The sequence below is a fragment of the Salvia hispanica genome, chromosome 1, assembly GCF_029641045.1.
Source record: "Salvia hispanica isolate PSC_SH4W2 chromosome 1, Shi_PSC_v1, whole genome shotgun sequence".
Taxonomy (NCBI): domain Eukaryota; kingdom Viridiplantae; phylum Streptophyta; class Magnoliopsida; order Lamiales; family Lamiaceae; genus Salvia; species Salvia hispanica.
In genome coordinates, this window is record NC_142692.1 from 44,274,581 (window position 1) to 44,287,070 (window position 12,490).

Sequence of the window (12,490 nt, forward strand, 5' to 3'; positions counted from 1 at the left end):
TGATCAGCGCGGTTGGCGTATACCGGAGGGACATAAGGCGGGTCTAGATCCGGTGGAGGACGGTACCAGTCTGGCTGGTACAAGGAAGTATGGTCCTGCTGCCATGAGTGAGCAGCGACGTACTGATTATTGGTGGGCAGTTGCCACTCCATGTAAACCTGACGATCGGCCGCATCCATCCTCTCATTTAATCTGATGCAGAAAGCCGTTATCTGGTCACACAAGGAAATTATATCCTCGTTGGTATGAGCCATGAGTTGCGAAGATGAAAGCACCAAATTGTTAAGGATGAATTTCCTTAACTCGGATAATTTGCGTCGAACGTCGCGGGAGCTGTTGCCCGACAATCACTCCGGGGTCAAATTTAGGGATAAAAGGTAGTCGCCGGAGCTTTGCCGGTCGATCAAACCAGGAATGATACGATAAAAGCGTAAAGATAAAATAAAAGGATAATTGATATTTCTTCAATGGAAAGGAATAACAAAGACCCTATTTATAATGCTAGGGGAGTGATCAATTGCTAACTCATCATTTAATTGCTAACTACAACTAATTTAAGGCCATAGGATTTTAGAAAACGTGTGGTCTACAATTTGCCACGTGTAATTTTTATTTTTATTAATAAAATAAAAAAAGATTAAAAAAAACACCAAATTAGGGTTTTAGATGAAAATGTCAATATAGTGTTTCGGAAATATCAACACAATGCTTTGAGAATGTCAACACGGTGCTTTAAGAATGTTAACTCATTGCTTATATTGGCATTCTACATGTATTATATTGACATATTTTATATAGTATGTTGACATTTCTGCTTTACGAAAAAATTGAAAAATTTTCGAATTTTTTTTCAAATTTTGACGTAGGAACATATGCATGTATGATATCGTTGGAATCCTTATGAAATTATCTTTAATTTGATATATGTTATATGAATTTAAAGTTTTGAGATTTCTTTTAAAAGTTAGTTATAACTAAACATGTAGTTAATTGACACTAATACCCCTATTGATATTTTTTGGCATTAATCCTATGGCCTTATTGACGTTTTTCGTTAATCGTATAGGGATTAATGATCTAAGCCCTTGATTTGAATATCTAATGGCTATTATGTAGTTGTAGTTAACAATTAAGTTATGAGTTAGCAATATAACACTCTCCTATAATGTTAAATACTCTAACCGAAGAAATAAGAAAATAATCCTAATAAATATGAAAAGATATATAAAATTAATAGCTAACTAAATAGTAAAGATACGGGGATAATCTTTAGGAATACGCCGTATCATCGTGTGAATTGGAATTACTTTGAATTGGGAATAGAAAAAGTTAATCACCCAAGTCAAAAGCTTTTGATATCTGTGCACATTTGCATTTTAGTTTTATATTTTAATTTTAGTTTTGTATGTGTATTTCTTTACAATTCATTTTTTAATATCTGACATTCTTTCCATATTTGGATTTAGATAATATTTACGTTCAATTTTTTTTAAAAAAAAACTGGAGTACATTTTTACCTTATTTACAAAATTATACTCCCTCCGTATTAAAAAAAAAATAGAAGCATTTGAAACAATACGGATTTTAATAAATAATTGGTAAAGTAAATAAGAAGAGTTGATAAAGTAAGAGAGAGGAAAAGAAAAATAAGTAAAATAAGAGAGGACTAGAAAAAGTAGTGAAAATAGATTTAGTGGATTGTGGGGTCCTTGTCATAAAATAGAAAAGATTCTAAAGTTTATCATTCATTTGTGAAAGCAAATTATTAGGAATGCTATTGTAATTAATTTTAAAACCCAACATGTTGAAATCGTTTACATGTACTCCCATCGTTCCAAGGAGGATGACCTCTTCATTCGCGGTACGGAAATTTATGCAACTTTATTTTGTGTGAAGTAGGGAGAGAAAAGTAAGAGAGAGGAAATAAAATAGAGAAAAATGTATTTGCATTTTTAGTAATGTGTCATCTTAGTTGAGACAACCAAAAAGGAAAGTGAATTATCTTTAATGAGACGGAGAGAGTACACGTTAATACACACAGAAAATGAAATCAATTACACCATAAACGGAATTAATTAAGTACAATAATAATTAATAACAACACTAACGATGTTATTTAATATTCCAACACTTCCAAACATAGTACTACTAGCATTACCTTTCATTTAATTTGGCACCAAATTAAAGCGTGCAACCTCCTCAACAAAGCACGCATATTCATATAAGACGAGCTTCCCTCCGCCACCGCCGTCTCCGCTGCCTTCTTCCACTTAAGCGCATTCGCCCTAATCTCCTCCGCCCGGGGCCCATGGACTACCGCCTCAAGCACGCTCGCCACCTCATCCCGGGAAACCACCCTCCCCTCGAACTCCCCTCTACTCATCCTCACCCCGACCTTGAAAACATTAACCATAAACTTGGCATTGGTCACTTGATCCCACCACTGCGGGAACGCCACCACCGGCACCCCACTCGCTAATGCCTCCATAGTCGAGTTCCATCCACAGTGCGTCATGAAGCAGGCCGTGGAGAAGTGGGCCAGCACCTCCTCCTGTGGGCTCCACTGCAAGATTCTCCCCCTCTCCCCCACCTTGTCCAAAAAGCCCTCCGGTAGAACATGCGGCTTCCAATTCTTCTCCCGCGGCGGCGGCCTCACCACCCACAGAAACGCCACCTCTGACTCTGCTAGCCCGTTTGCTATCTCGTCCACCTGCTCCTATAAAGCAATTTTTTCTGTTTATTTGACAAGATAATATTATGAAACATTTATTTTCTGTCACGAAATTTTATATAATATTGTTAATAAAAAAAATCAAAAGAATATAAAATTAGAAATAATGTTATTTTTATTTTTTAAAACATTTTATATTTAATAGGACAAATAGGATAATAAAATAGGGTTGAGAGATTACTAATAATTGTTCTGGAGATACAATCACAAAATTAAATTGAAATTGGTTTTTATGTTTATGTAGTAGTAGTAATTTTTATCATATGGAGTAGTATTATTAATTAATAATTTCTTCATTTACGAAAAATTAAATTTACATTTCTATCCTCCAAATTTCTACAAGCAAATTTCCACCAACCAAATCAATACCACAGCCAAAACAATCTAGATAACATATCAATTACTCCAACACCAGCAAAAATCCGACCAAACATTCGATGAAAAAACCACACAAACCATGTTTGTTTCCCAAAAACTCAAAAACGAACACATCCAACAGGCAATATATAATCGTACTCTTAACACAAACGATAGGACAAAAACACAAAAACAAATGACGGAAAAATGAAAAATGGGCAAAACACGACCATAACTTGGACTCATCGATCGGCCACAATCAAACACCAACCAGCCAAAATCAACACAGAGAGATACAATGGAAAGAAAGGACAAGGAGGAAGAGCGAGCTAGGGCGACTAAATCAATCAATCTCGGTAAAATAGTGAGTATATAAAAGTAGGACCCACAATCCAATAACTTTTTTAACTCACTTTCATTACATTTTTATTAAAACCTGTGCCGGATCAAAGTGAGACAATATTTAGGGCACGGAGGTAGTATAATAAATCTACCTGCTGCAGGTGCACGATGTTCCCGAACGATATGTAGACCACCGACCGCGGCGGCTTCGAATCGAGCCAGTCCATGCAGTCCTCTGCCTTAAAGAAGTCCGTGTGCAACGACTTGGATTCCGATTCCGAGGAATCCTGCTCCAGCTCCTTACACAGCGGGCCCACAGTTCGGATGGGACTGCCAATAATTCGAGACATGTATTCAATGTTTTCACCTTCCAACTCTTCAAAAGTATCCATCAATACGCAGAAGGGTATCGTCAAATTACGAAACTGCCCCAAGACGGCGTCCCGCAGAAAAACGTGCGGACTCCGTGGGTGCAAGTAGTCAGGAAACTCGTCGTGCCTGAGCAGCGGCACGCGCGGGAGCTGCACGTCCATCTCCGGCTCCTCCGCGGTCGGGAAAGGCACGAGGCGGTTGTGGTAGTGGTAGTAGGCGGAGAAGCACGCGCACGACTGAGTCCAGAGGACAGCATTGGGGATGGAGAGGCTCTCTGCCACGTCGGACACCCACGGGATGAATGGGTTGTTGATGAGGCACGAGACGGGACGGCCTGCTTCGGCCTCTTTATGGATCAGTTGCGGGAGCTTCTCCCTCCCGGCTGCCTCGATCTGGGCGAGGTAGGCGCGGAGGTCGTCGCGGTTGGGATTGTTAAAGTCCCAGCCGTCGTCGAAGAACTGGAAGCGGATGGCGCCGCGGCCGCAGGGGGTGGGGCAGCCGTCGTCGGCGATGCTGTTGGCCTTGCGGATGCTGGCGCCGACCAGTGGCGGATCCAGGATTAAAAAACGGAGGGGGCGGAATAAAATAATAAAATATTAAAATAATAAAATATTAAATATAATACTTCAATATGTTTTTTTAGCAAAATGAAAGTCTATTACAATTCAAGTAGTCTAGCATCTGTTAACCGAGACAACTGATTTCTACGGGTATCCATATCTTGAAAACGTTTCAAGATTCTTTCATTAGAAACACTAGCAAAGATGGATCTTTCATTGTATACTACCAAACTGTCATTCAACCACTCATCTCCCATCCTATTCCGCAAGTCAGTCTTGAAAAATTTCATTGCTGAAAATACTCTTTCAAGAGATGCAGTCGCTACGGGTAAGATCAATACCAACTCAATCAGATGATAAACCAACGAAAAAACTTTATCTTTCTTGGTTTAAACAATCTTCTGAGATAGGCTAACCAAATCTTCAATAGCATTCAATCGTGCATCTCTTCTCACAACATCAACAAAAGTTTCAAGTTGTTTAAACAATTCAGTATGTTGAGTCGATGTTAGAGCTGCCCAAGGTTTATCGAACCGGCGGTTAAAACCGAAACCGTAACTGCTGGTTACGGTTCCGAACCGAAACCGCGAGAAATATTCCGAACCGAAACCGTGAATTTTAGACCCGTGGTTCGGTTCAGGTTCCAAATTTTTTGAACCGAAACCGCGACCGAACCGTCGGTTCCGAACGGTTCCGAACCGCCGGTTAACCGGCGGTTTCACGGTTCCAACATGAATTAATATTGATTTGATTTCTACCAAAATTAAGAAGGGAACATGGTTTATATTTGAACTTTTAAATGTGAATATTAGACTTGTGTGAATATTTATAGTTGTTTCTGTATATCATATTACTTTTCTCTCTCACAATTATAATTTAATTACATATAGGAATAACTATTCATTGGAATGGATTCAAAATGACTAAAATCATTCAAAATAACTAATCACATTTTAATACATTTTGATAGTTATTCCACATCTATTTTGCTAAAAATTGAAAAGGGGTGCTTTGTTGCAATAATGCACAAAATGTCGCAGAAACCAAAATGAGATCAAAATTTGTAATTATCAAAAGTAGCATTAATGTTGCACTATTTTCGTATATAAAAGCATTATATATGCAATCTCGCCGTTTTTTAAGTATGATTATGTAGTATTCAAAATATGAATATACATTCTTCAAAATTGATTGGTTCATTGGCATTGTTGATCATACATGATTTAGTTTTAGTTCATAAAGATCAATTAAATTCAATTAATTTAGTTAATGCAATCTCACCATTTTTTTACGTATGATTATGTAGTTTTCAAAATATGAATATGCATTCTTTAAAATTGATAGGTTCATTGGTTGGTGGTGGGTGATGGTTGCACTCTTCAAAAATGATTGCACAAAACACTACTTTTTTAATTTTATTTATTTATTATTTAAATGCTGATTTTAAATTCAAACTGGATCTCATTTCCCTCCATTTTTATCTATAAATACTCCCCTCTATTCTCACTTACATTCACCCCATTCTTGTTCAAGAATTTCTCTCTTCAATCTCTCAATTCTCTCTATTTGCCTCATATTTCTCATTTGTTTCTATTTAAACTATCTATTTTCTTGTTTCAATTTATTTTATAATTTCAAACTACATGGAAAAAAAAAAAAGGAAAATAAACCGCAAAACCGCGAAACCGAACCTAAACCGCTACGAACCGTCCAAAAACCGACGGTTTGGAACCGAAACCGAAACCGCCGGTTTTTGAACCGAAACCGAAACCGTGAAATAGCCTCACGGTTCGGTTCCGGTTCCATATTTTCCAAAATCGGAACCGGCGGTTCCGAACCGAAACCGCCGGTTCATGAACCGTGGGCAGGTCTAGTCGATGTGAAGTCCTTTGGTTAAAGAGTAGCAAGATGGACAAGCTTATCAATATTAAAAGCAACGAAATCATTTTTTGGATCGAGGCATGCCATACAACTTAGCAAGTCTGTGGATGTTATTTCAATTGAGCTTGGGGCGATAATGGTTATTTTTTTCAGTCAACGGGGCGATGTCGGAGGCACGGAGGGGGCGGATATGGAAAATATACATCCGGGATAAGGGAAAATTAGTCGCATGGTGGAGGCGACCGCCCCCACTGAAGTGTTCGGTCTGGGTCTTATGTCCTCGATGGTTTCGCATGTGGAATTGGAGTTTATCCAACTGATCAGGAAGAGATTCCCGACCCAGCTGAGTCGTTGATACAACGATCGAGACCTGACTTCAAACAAATTTCCTCAACCCACTTCTACTGATTAGTGTAGCGGAGGTAAGGGTCGAATCCCACGAGGATGGACACGTTTAGATAACTGTGGTGACTTTCCTGGGTGTTTGGTTAGCTACCACGCTTGGGTTGAGATTTTACCTAGACAGGAAATAAGGTAGTACTCTACTGACTAGTAGGCGGGAAAATAACAGACATGTGGGAGTGTTCGTGAAAATAGGGGACAAGGTGTATCAGAGACATATGGAAAGTAGACAGTTACTAAAAAAAGGAAAGTTAGACAACAAGGTGTATCTGATGGCTGGGGGCTTTCTGACAAGTCTGGGTAGTACCTCTGAAAAGTAGGGAACAAAAGTAAAAAGTAACTTAAAAGTAAAAGTGGTTCAAACTAAAGTTGATTTTGACGTTTTCTTCTTCACCAAGCATTAACATAATTCAGATAAACACAAACACCATGACTGAACTTCAGATTCACAAATTCAAACTCAAGATTCATCGATTAAAATGTTTAAACTTAATTTAAACGGTAAACTGCAACTTTTACTCCTACTGACTGACATGCAAGGTGGTAATCACGACGCATAAAATAACTCATGCACGAAAACTTGACTAACTTAGCTACAACTTCAAATCAACAACTCCCGATAAGAAAACACTTAGAAATTGAAAGCAATGACTAAATCTAACTTTCCTAGGCAGAATGAAGCAAACTCGAACCAAAGTGACATGCGAAATAGAAACTTCATAACGTAAAAGCTGGAAATTAGCAAGGTACTTCTAAGGAGAAACAACGATGAGTGTTTGCAGAATAACTAACGATGAAAACAAGTAAACTTTAACTAAGAAAGCGATTAAGATTGTTTTTGCCACTCCGGGCGATGATACTACTATACTACTGCGATAACTGGTTGGAAAGGCGAACTGATGACTTCTCCGGCAGACTCTTGGACGTCAAGTGACCATAGCTGTGGCGAGGAACGAAAGGTAAGATAATGCTGAAGGATGGATCTTCTAGAGAGAATTCTACTAAGTGTGATTGTCAAAACTCCGAACCGAACTACTTCTCTCTCCAAATGGCTTCCTTTTATAGGGAGGCTTGCCCTTGCTTTTAGGGTAGACTTCTCCCGCATTTTGACCTTTTTGCCCTTGTAAAATAATCATCCCAGCTACCTCCTTCTCCATCTCGAGCCTTTTCTCTGGCGTGCATTCTAGTCAGTATCGCACCCTTCTAGTGCCCTTTTCACTTTCGTCACACGAATCGTCACCTACTGACTTGGATCCTTCAATCCTGCACACTTAAGCAACTGTTTTGCAGATAATACATGTATTTCACGACATACTGACCAGTAACCAAGGCTTAGAATACGACTTATCAAACTGCTCACACTTACCACATGCTTGTCCTCAAGCGTGAAGACAAACAAAAAGAAATAAGTCGAATTCGAGCCTGGTTACTCCCCCTAACCGACTCTACCTAGCTAGACTCAAGACTCTGACGCAAAAGAAAAGAAAACACTAACGACACAAACACATACACATATAGTTAACTTAAACACATAGAACAGGCTATATTTTCAACCACCCTTCCCCTCGAGATTAGGTGCAATCCGGCCTTAGGCAGCCTTGAACTTCCGCCGCCCCCCTTTTCTTCCCCAGTCAGTATATCTGCTTGTCAAGATCACCCAATCCTAGGCCAAACACGGGGTTCACTCAGTCACTCATTCCTCATAGGGGATGTTAGGACTGTTTTCTCTCAATGCTAAACCACCGATGTTTCGGACTCAGATCTCACATGCAGCTCCCGAAGGTCTTTAAGGCTTGTAATGGGGCTAGTGGCTTGTAGCCTAACTATTTATTTTGATGAGGGAGAACTGTGTGCATTCAGGCTTCTGGCTAGGGCTTCTTCTTCGGCCGGAAAATTTCTGACATTGGCCTCCAACTGGTCAGTAGCTTCCTTGTGGCTTCGCCACCTTTATTGCTTCTTCCTCCTTCGTCTTTTTGTGGTCAAGTATCTGCGACCATTTTTCTTCAATTTTCTTCTTTGTGGCTTTGCCACCCTTATTCCTTCTTTATTTTGGACCTGGAAATTCCAGATCGATTTTCTCCTTCTTTCTTTGCTTTTCTTTTCTTCAACTGGTTCCTTTTGTATGTCCTCTTGGGAAGTTGCCTTCTTGCCTCATGCCTTGCACGCACACAGTTCCAGTGGCTGATGGTTTATTTCGGGGTATAAGTCAGGCTAGAAAATGGGGTTCTAAAGATAGGGTTTTTTTTTTTTTTTTTTTTTGCGAGGGGGTTTCCTACTGCCTTCAGGGTTTGCTACACGCGGTCACTTTGCCCTAGACATCATGTGGTAACCTCTCTTCTTTTTTTTTTTTTTTTTTCAGTATTTAGTGGAAAGTGGTTCCACCTTAGGCCTTTAACTCACCTTTTAAGAGGGCTTTCGTGTCTGACCTAAGGGTTGGGTTTTTCCTTCATACTCGCATCATCTATACTGACTAGGGGTTACTGGAGGAGGTGGTTTCTGTTTTCCGGCATGCCTTATCTCCCTCAATTCCCCTCACCGTCAGTTCGAGGCAGTTGAGTTTTAAGCCCATTCATAAAACATAACACATAATTCCTAGACCTAAACAAACCCTAAAAAAAACTAACATGCACTGACTCAAATAACACGTATATACTTGTCATACTGGCCATTAGCTCCCCCCTCTCACTTCACAAGTGTCTGCCTCAGATACGGGCTGTGAGGTGAAAAGTGGGAATGGCTAGTATGACGGACACACACTTATAACAAACACATATTATATCTAAAAACTTCTCACACTTAGACTATGCAATAGGCTAAGTGGGAGAGTTTCAGATATAAACATAGATGTACAAAACAGAATAAAATATTTACAAACATGAAACATAAACATATCACCTCCTCACACTTAGACTACGCAGTAGGCTAAGTGTGAGGTATCATGCTTACGACAAAACACTAAGAAAAACATAATAAACATAGCAAACCCTTTTACTTCTCACACTTAGACTATTGAATAGGCTAAGTGTGATGAATGGGGTTTGCATACAATTTAAACACATAAATCTATCTATTTAACAAAAGTACGAAAATATAAACAAAAGAAAGACTTTAAAAAAAATTAAAAAGAAAACTAACTGGTCAGTTGGGGGTGGTTCGGTCAGATGTTCCTCCTGCTCCTTCTTGGGGCAGGGTTCTGTGCAGGTGGGTCCGTTGGTTCTTCTTCAGTAGGTCCGGTTTGGTTGTCATCATCCTCCTCGTGCTCATCATCTTCCTCTTCCTCAGGTCCGGTGGTTCCAGCTTCTTGTCCTCCATGTCCGCTTGGTCCAGCTTCATTACTTGCTTTTCCTCTTGCCAACTCCTTTAGTACGCTCTCCATTAGGGCTGTCAATTTCACCATCTCTGCTCGCGATTGTCTATTCTCCTCAGCCAGCTCAGTCACTGCCCGCTCCAGATTCTCTTGCCTCAGCCTTTGCGCTTGGTCGATCGGGGCAGCTTGCACCTCCTAGCCTTGTTGTGCCCTTCCCCCAGGGGCTTCTCCCATTGGGTAGAACTGAGGTACTCCTTCTCTGTAGTATACCAAGTTGGTGCGGACAAAGAAGGGTACATCAAATAGGCCAGGAGCGTCGACCATGTACATTGGAGACAGGTCCTCTGCCTCTGTTATGATTATGTTGTTGCGCACGAAAGCTCCTAGGATGTTGCAGAGGGACAAGTTTCTGGCTGGGTAGGTGGCTATTAGATGGCATTGGTAGGCTGTCCAAAATCCCAAGTGTAGTTTTCTTCCACGCTTAGCACACCACACTAGGTACAATTCTGTCATGGACGTTCTGGCGGCTGAGTTACTCTGCCCCAGCAGGTTGTAGCCTAAGTAAAGCTGCACCAATCGTAGCATGGAATTGTTGAAGTGGGTGGATCTGGATTTTGTGGAGGCGAACTGGCCAGCATTGGGGTGGGTTAACTCCTCCCAGGCTTCCTGGGGCTCAAATTCTATATGACGCCTCGGTACCCCCTCTCACGGCTTCTCCAGTCCGGACCTATAGCCTCCTCCAGGCTACACATTCCCAATCTGACAGTCCACTCTATCAAACTCATCGACAGTTCACCACCGAATATCCTAAAGGAGATTGACACCTCGTCTAGGTCTGTGGTTACTTGGAACCTAAACGTGGTGAAGAACTCCTTCGCTAATCTCACAGATATCTCTGGGTCCCTATTCTCTAGCAGCCATTCAAAACCCAATGCCTCTATACTGGCCAGGAAAGAATCACGAACAGACAACTCATCCAAAGAGGGTATATGGAGTACCTTTCCGCATTTGACTTGTTTGCTACTGTCATCCTTGTCGTCAAATACGTCCTGAAGCTTTTGGGTGTCGAAGTGCTTCATGTCCTCCATAAGCTCATCAGTGAGCGTTACCCTCCACCGCCGGTACACAATCCTTTCTACCGGAGGGTGGACTAGTTCAAAGTGGTTGTCTGGGAGCTGCTGCTCATGATAGTCTTCTCCTTCCAGAGAGATATCACTCTCTGAGTCAGAATCCTCCCTGGAAGTGTAGTCTGTGTCGCTTGATCTCTCTTTCTCTTCTGGCTCTCTAATCACTATGCTTGCATTGGCAGTGCGCTGCTTCTTCATGACTTGTTTCGTCTTGACAGGGGCTTTCCCCTTCCTCTTCCTTTCCTGAATGCTCTTGGTTCTTTCGATATCCATTGCCTCTGCTTCCTCGTCGGCTTGTGTTGAGGTGTCCTCCTGGGCGGTAGGCTTGGCCACCATGCGGGTACTAGTATCACTTCTTGCTGCCTCCTCCCGACCTACTGACTCTGATGCGAGGTCCAGACCCTCAGCCACCTTGTCAGTATTCTCCTCCTGGTCAGTCGGCGTTGCTGATACTGTCCCTATTGCCAATTGGGTGTCCTCCTGGCTAGCAATCGAGGGCTCCTCCCCAGGTTTTGTAGGAGTAGTCTTCTCGTCATCACTCGAAACCTCCACTGCATCTGCTGCGGTGTTTGCTCCTGCCTTGTTGGACGTCCACTTTCCTAAACATCTCAGTGACACTCTTTGGGGTTTCTGCCTTTCCGCCTTGGGGTCGTTTTTCAACACTAGCCTCCTCTTTACCGGCTTGGGTTTAGTCACCACTGGGGCTTCCTCTTGATTTGTTTCTGGATCTTGGCCTTCCTCCTTAGGTTGTTCTGCCTTTTCCGGTTGTTCGTCTGTCCTCTCCTCCACTGATTTGTGGACTACTCCTTCCGACTTTTCCGCTTCCTTTGTTACTTCCTCTTTCCCTACTACCTGGGATGCGAGGTCCAGTACCTCAGCCACCCCTTCAGGGTTCACCACGATACGATCCCCTTTACCCAAAACCGCTTGAAATTCTTCCTCTGTCATTATCCCTTGCTTCCTGGCCGTCTCGTTCACATTTATCTCCTCCTCCGCTACATCGATTTTTTTCTCAGTGGCCCTAATCTCCTCTGCTTCACCTTTCTCGCTCTCGCTTGCTCCCCCTCTACTCTCCTTGTCTTCTATTTCTCCTCAGTTGGGATCTTGATAGGCGGAAAGAGGGCTGACGTCTAGCGGCTCTGTTTGGTGTATGAGAGAAGGGTGGGAGGGTTCTGCTCGTGCAGCAATTGTTGGGGAAATATTTTCGGACGTTGGAATTGAGGTTTTTGGGGTGGTGGTGAGTGGATTTTCCGTGGTTGTGGTTGGGGTAGGGTTTGATGTCACCGGCATTCCTCCGGTTAGGCTAAATCCGGCTAGGGTTGTTGCCCAGTCTCTGTTGGGGTCCTGTTGGTTTAAAAACGCCGCCAGTGCATCTAAAGGAACCATCGCCGGAATTTGTGTCGACGGCGGT

General features: G+C 41.8%; 1 pseudogene across 1 annotated transcript; it reads right to left on the minus strand.

The window, feature by feature from the left end:
- Positions 1-1,984: 1,984 nt before the first annotated feature.
- LOC148933896 (gallate 1-beta-glucosyltransferase pseudogene) lies at positions 1,985-12,027 on the minus strand (annotated as a pseudogene). The gene is made up of 3 exons (XR_016133017.1): positions 11,758-12,027; positions 3,583-4,362; positions 1,985-2,716 (listed from the first exon to the last, which is right to left on the minus strand). The product of XR_016133017.1 is annotated as a gallate 1-beta-glucosyltransferase pseudogene (transcript).
- Positions 12,028-12,490: the final 463 nt, after the last annotated feature.